General features: G+C 44.0%; 1 long non-coding RNA gene across 1 annotated transcript; it reads right to left on the bottom strand.

Moving 5' to 3' along the window:
- Window positions 1-1330: 1330 nt before the first annotated feature.
- Window positions 1331-1941, bottom strand: LOC147960286 (uncharacterized). Its single transcript, XR_015612010.1, has 2 exons — window positions 1733-1941; window positions 1331-1587 (listed from the first exon to the last, which is right to left on the bottom strand). It is a non-coding gene; the product is annotated as an uncharacterized LOC147960286 (long non-coding RNA).
- Between the last annotated feature and the right edge of the window lie 4935 nt (window positions 1942-6876).

Genomic DNA, 6876 nt, shown 5'->3' with positions numbered 1-6876 from the left:
TATTGACCCCCTATACTTGTGGGTCTTCAATAGCCCACGCGACTGACCTGTGCTAGGGGCACGGTGGGGAGCACTTAGTAGTAGCGCAGTTTGTCTGTGCCCGCGCTGCTACTATTCTCTACCGGTAGCGCGTTGTTTTCACCCGTGCTACTACTAAGTAGTAGTAGCGCTGTCTTACTAACCCGCACCACTATTAAGTGGTTGCCTATAGGGGTTTTCCTAGCAGTGCTACCTCCGCCACTGCCTCCTACATGCCACAATGCAAAGGAGCTGTGGATGTCGCACACACCACCTTAGGTTCGGGCGATATTCAAGTCGCTTCCTCCCAACGAGATGCTATAGGAGCTGAGCCAGCCAACTCCTGCTCCGACGGCTCCTCCATCCAATGTGGAGCACTTAGGCTCCATCTACGACCATGAGGCCGTTGTCGCCATCTCGGACGACGATGTGCATGCGAGGAACCGGGCGCACCTTTTAGTTTTAATTAGATTTAATTTTGTGATTTCAATAGTGTTGTTCAAATCTGTGTAAAATGTTGATGCCAACTAGTTTAATATTAATGTTTGAGTAATGTTTAGTTTAATTAATGTTTTAAGTAGATTAGTGTAACATGCTGGGGTTATCTGGCAGTAGTTGTTTACTGACATTGGGAACCACAGGACAAAGCAAGCATTAGCTCCATGGCACATGACTTCTATTACTGGCATCTACCGTCCATGGTGCAGTACTTATAATTTGTTAGTTAGTGGCGTTGGGTACCAAACGCCACAGATGAGAGATATACAAGTGGCCTTGGGTGTGGACGCCGGTAGTACCAGCTTACCACTGCCATCACACTAGCGGCATCGGCACCTAGTGCCACTAAATACATTTTTTGAACGCCGCTAGTAGGCATTTATGCACTTGTATCTTACTAGTTTGCCTCGCATGCTACTAACTTGTATAGTTTCTTGTTAAGTTATTCTTCCATTCGCCAATATCCTTTTAATTTTAACAATCTATTTCTTTGGTCTTCTATCTGTTTTGTAGAAATTGCTAAAATTATTCAATTCACACATTCACCACCTCTGGCCGATATCTTTTTTTAGGACATTCCTTTGGTCGATATCTAATCCTACAAGTTTCTACCACTAAACATACTCACTGACTAGAGAAATATATACTACTTCCTTGTGTTCTAGGCCCATCAGAAACGGGACTGCTGGTATAGTTAGGTCGGTTCATTCATGTCGTATAAGGTTGTTTGTTAACTTATAAATCACGAGGCCATGCAAACCAAAAATTATGAGATCAAATATCACACATGACAAAATCGAATAGAACACCTAGATTTGGCAATCATTATGTATTCTTAGATGCATGTCACAGGAAGATTTTATTATTGGATCACATCATTTGTCCATTTTCGACATGATTGTTCAGTGCAACTCTACCAACAGACACGACACCAACAATGCCAATAGTATGGGACGGCGTTGAGACACCATGAAGCTATGAGTTCCGCTCCAAACAAATCTTTGCAGGTCCCCTGGCATTTTAACAGATCGCACTCACGACCGATAGTAGCAACTAGATCCTTGCATTTATCTGTAAAGAAAAACACACAGCATATAAGGAGGTCCAAATTGGGAAAAATATGAAAATATTCATGATGTTTAAGTAACAATATTATCCTACTTTGGTTGATAGGTGAAAGGAAACATATATAGGGACAGGGAGATGGATTTCTTACCAATATGAATGGAATTTCCTAGGTGCACAAGCACCATAAGGCAAATAAGAATAGCTTTCCCTTCCATAAGAGAAGACACAAACTTCTTACTCCTGACTCGGTTTGGGTGTCTAGAAGCACTGTATCTATATATATAGACTAATGGCTAGAGAATATTTACTCCCATCTCGCTCAACATGAGATCACAAAGATTTGGCTGTCTCACTATACTTAATTTGTAAAATATGGTTCTATCTATAAGATGGTATCCATTTCACAGATTTTATCTTTCCATCTATGCGAATATAAATTTAGAAGATATTCTTAAGTGTGTGCCATTAAATGCGATATCATCTCAAATCTAGTATTAAATACCATATCACTTGAGTACTCGCACATTGGACATGGTATAGAGTACTGTTGACCATCACCTGTCAAATTTTCTCTTGTATGGGACGACGTTGCTACACCATCACCTGTCAATTCTGCACACACAAAAAACTAACTCTCTACACAAATGATGTCACAGAAAACCTGTAGGTATTAGTGTAGCATGTTTACACTGGAAAAGCATGCACTGAAGGAACGGATAGTTATACGTGAAAGAAATATTGCATCTCACCTTTTGGGTTGTAGTTGTGTAGACTTGCAGTCATGTAGTTAACATTGCAATCATGCACCGAAAGAAAAAAAATCAAAGACCCTCTAGAGGAATCGGTCCAGTTCAAGCGGTAGTCTATCTGAATTCTTAAAAGATGGTTGGATATTCTGCCGAAATATGGCAAAAGTAATATAGGGCAAAACTGACGCATGGTAGGCAGATCATTCATTGATCCATCTGTAGACGTTGATGCCCACCCCTTGTGTCAAATAGACTATGATCAGCCACCGACACCGAGGTTGTTTGGATGTCTTACGATTGTGCAGTTTCAGTTTAGTCTTTTTTCAGAGAGGGAGAGAAAGTTTCAGATTAGTCATCTTCATCGGTAGAACAGAGCAGAGCTCTTGGGCTTGGTTGGATGTGGCACTCTTGTGCTTGGGCACGTTCTCATTGTCCCCTCCGATGAGCTCAATGCTGCCCTCCCTGGAGCTGGAATAATGGCCTTGGTCACGAACGGCGATCCTGTAGAATATGCCTTTGTCCGCAGGAGGCTGGCAGCAACAACTGGTGGGAGCGCCACGTCAAAGCCAGCCCACGATCCCAACCCCAGGTGATATGCGAAATCCGTGATTTTATTTTTTTGCTTGCATATGTATTGTGTTTAAAAAAAATTCAGAACGGGCTGGGTGCCTACCTCTATCAGGTCAGGTGGAAAATGGACGGCAGATAGGGTGTGCATAGTACTACACTGCAGGTTCTTCCTATCGGATTCAGTTCAGGGCCTATCAAGGAGCTGAGGAAACACTCCATGAATGCAGAAATGCTGAGCGTGCCAACTTGAAAGCAGAGTGGACAAACAGACACATGGTCATCTCCAATATATAATACCTAAATAATACATCTTCACTATGTTATTTCTGTTGACATGTAACCTATCCATCTCAGCGGCCCTGCCACATTAGTGTTCAGTTACCAGCTTACTGGAGAGCCCGACCACAAGTTGCCACATCAGTGCTAAAAAAAATACTGCCGCAAAAGAAAAGAGAAAAAAAATCTTTAAAGGCCCTGTTCCCGTGTACATCCTCTGTTCGCTTCCCCTTCTGCCATGCCATCAGTAACCGACGAGTCACCCCAATCAAAATAGGGAACCACTATGGATCAGACTACTGATCCCTAGCTTTTCATCAGACCAGTGGATAGCCATTGGATGAAATATTACTGGACGTTGGATGCATCCCTTCAACAGCGCCCCCTTTTGTTGACAGTTTCTAAAACAATTTCCTATACACATAGTTTCCATAATATGAGGCTAATCACGTATGATAAGTGCCTTGGCAGTTTTCAATAAAACAATTCCTTTATTCACGTTGCTTCCATATATGCAGTTCCTATAATCACGTGTGTTTCTGTAAACAAACAATGCTTCCTTCCATTTGATACCTGATTGCGTTATATGATAAACATGCTTCCCACAATACAAGCCATGCTTCATAATTCTTCAAGTCGCATTTTTTCAAGTAGTATCATAATTTGTTTTGTGCTATGAAGCACGTCTGGATGTACTTTGAAACACAACTTTTGGTAGTTGAAGAATTAAAATGTAGCACCAAAAAATTGCTGTGATAGTGCAAGGAACGAAGCATGGAAGCATGTCACATGTGATAGTGGGAATTTATGTGGTTCTGAGCCATTGGAAGTACAGACAGATAGATGTTGAAGCAGGAAAAAAGTAGTACAAAACCACTATCTCTGCTATGTAAAGAAAGGAGCACATACGTAGACATTTGGAAGCTTATTGTACATAAGTTGGAAGCATGACACATATGATACAGAAGCACATGTATGGTAATAAAAACAATGGAAGCACATATACAGGGTCACTAGAATACTTAACATACATATCCCTGAAGCATTGCATATATTACAAGAATCACAACATTCACACTAAGGCAAGGGGCGAGTCACTTCGAGGCAACTGAGATGAAGCTACTGGATCATTAGTCACCATACTGCGCCCTGAGTGCTGCCATTAACCACCTCGCCAAGGGAGCACTCCGGTGAAAGCACTCTGGGAAGATCAGAGATGTAACACGTCCTCATGATCAAAGGAGTGGTGCTTACCACGATGGAAAGGAACCATAGGTGGTTGTCGGCAGGTAGCATGTCGAGGGACCTGGAGCGTGGTGGTCGTCGGCAGGTAGCATGTCGAGGGACCTGGAGCGTGGTGGCCAAGCGATGTCGCCGAGACCTCCTGCCTTGCTTCATTATCCTGGATAAACTATAAACATATGAAGTCAACACTACTGGAATCGCGTTAGACGCCGAGTGCCACGAACACTCAACTAAGGGCCAATAACCGCCGGCAAAGGCTTTGCCGAGTGCTGCACTCGGCAAAAGCCACCCGACGTACAACTCTCACGCAAACAGGAATTTGCCGAGAGCCAGGACACGGGCAATCGTTCGCCGAGCGCCAAACAATACGACTCGGGAAAATAAAGTAGCTAACAGACAACATACGGCCAGGGACGGCGGTTGCCACGTGGGGCATCTCTGTCGAGAGCCACAAAGCCAATAGGAAAGCACCACGTGTCAGCTCCTGACATGTGGGTCCACATTAACATGCCGAGGGCCATGTTTGCCAAGAGCTCCTCTCGTCAAACCAAGCCAATAGGAAAGCGCCACATGTCAGCTCCTGACATGCGAGTCCACATTAACATGCCAAGGGGCTCTTTGCCGAGAGCCACTCCCGGCAAACAAAGCCAATAGAAAAGCGCCATGCGTCAGCTCCTGACATGTGGGTCCATAATAACATGCTGAGGGCCATATTTGCTGAGAGCCACTCTTGGCAAACAAAGCCAATAGGAAAGCACCATGTCACTTGTCCTGAAAGCCGGGTCTGTACTTTGCCGAGAGCCACTCTCGACAAACCTTGTACCTTTACCGAGATGTCTCTTGTTAAAGTTGTCAGGGGGTGCTATAGGTTGTTATCCTTTTTCGAGAGGCCTCTTGGTAAAGGTGTCAGGTTCTACTGGTTGGCGCACTTTGTCGGGAGTCCTCCCGGTAAAGGGTGTATTCTGGTCCAGTTTCACAGTCTTTGCCAAGAGGCCCTCTCGGTAATGGTGTGCCCATCATCCTTTTTTTCGCATTTTTGTTTCTTTCCCACAGCAAAACATATACAACAGCATCATATAGTTCATCACACATAGAACATGTCACATATAGGCATCTTTGAACAAAAAAAGCAATGATTCTCAAGAACATCCCACATAAAAGCAATAGTGCATAAAAGGTGCAATAGTTGTCAAGAACACTCGACTACCACAAGTTTACAAGTCTCAAGATCACACAAGATGCAATAGTTCCCAAACACATACAAGGAACAGTTTCAAACACAACATAACATGAAGTTCACACAGTTTTGGAGATTGGAGTGGTACCATCAACATCAGAAGGCGTCATTCAGTTTGCTTCCCCAACTCCACCAACTTGAGGTGGAACTACCGGAACATTGTTCGACCCTTGTGATGGATTGAGCCGTGATGGATTGACCCAATAATGAGATGAATGCATATGGTAATGCCGAAAATGGTAATCAGAGTAGTTTGAACGAAACTCACAATGTTCCACCCTGGCGTCGGTGGCATCTCTGGCATTGGTTTGCCTTGCATGGAACAAAGATTGGCCACCATATGCTGTAAAGACTTTGTTGGATCATCTTGTGCCTTCAACTTAGCCTGGTCTTCATCTCATTCTTTCTGGGTGTCAGTCATTCGAGTCTACAATATGGCAATGCAAATGTTATTCGTGACCTGAATATTCTCAATAATGGTCACGGTATGTGGTACGTGACGCTCTATGGTAGGAGTAGAGACAATACTCATAGCACGGAGCGTGTTGACTCTCGGAAGGGAGGAGGTTATGAATCGAGGTGAACAACCTTCCAGCCATTCGGTCTACTGCCTGCCGCGGCAATGACCACAAGAGGGTCAAATGGCATCACGTGGGGATCAACCGCTTGCCGTACGTCTCCTTTAATTTTCTGGTGTAGTTCTCCCCATCTGATCGGGCTTTAGAGTTGATCCAGTCCCTCTTCGGGTGGAGAGCGTCCTTGTCCTTGTCGTCTTTGGTACGTTTGATGGTCCACACCTTGAAGTAAGAGATATCTTTGCCAGTGTCTTCTTTCTGCTAAAGAAAGCGATCCAAACAATCAAGGGAATGCTCACAAATGAAGGTGAACATGATGAAAAGAAAAGGATGTTGTTGCCTACATGTTTGGAGACGACACCTGGGATGGCGAGGTTGCCTTGACAGTGTCCTAGACAACCCATCAACTTACACCGTTCCTCTATTGCCTTGTGTTCATCTTGCCTCCCTGGATTTGTCCACCATTCCATGATCTTCTCCCGGCACGAACGTTTGTCAGCGGACCACTGAGGAATCACGTGTAAAGTAAACAAATACATCTTAGTAAGGAATCTAATTTGCGGTAATGTAGGGAATAGCAAGCATCCATCGTCACTTGTCTTGAAGTAATTGTCCTATGAAAGATGCTTCCCTCGAGCCT

The sequence above is a fragment of the Triticum urartu genome, chromosome 7A (assembly GCF_056163025.1).
Source record: "Triticum urartu cultivar PI428250 chromosome 7A, HENAU_Tu73, whole genome shotgun sequence".
Taxonomy (NCBI): domain Eukaryota; kingdom Viridiplantae; phylum Streptophyta; class Magnoliopsida; order Poales; family Poaceae; genus Triticum; species Triticum urartu.
This window is presented reverse-complemented; position numbering and strand designations above follow the sequence as displayed.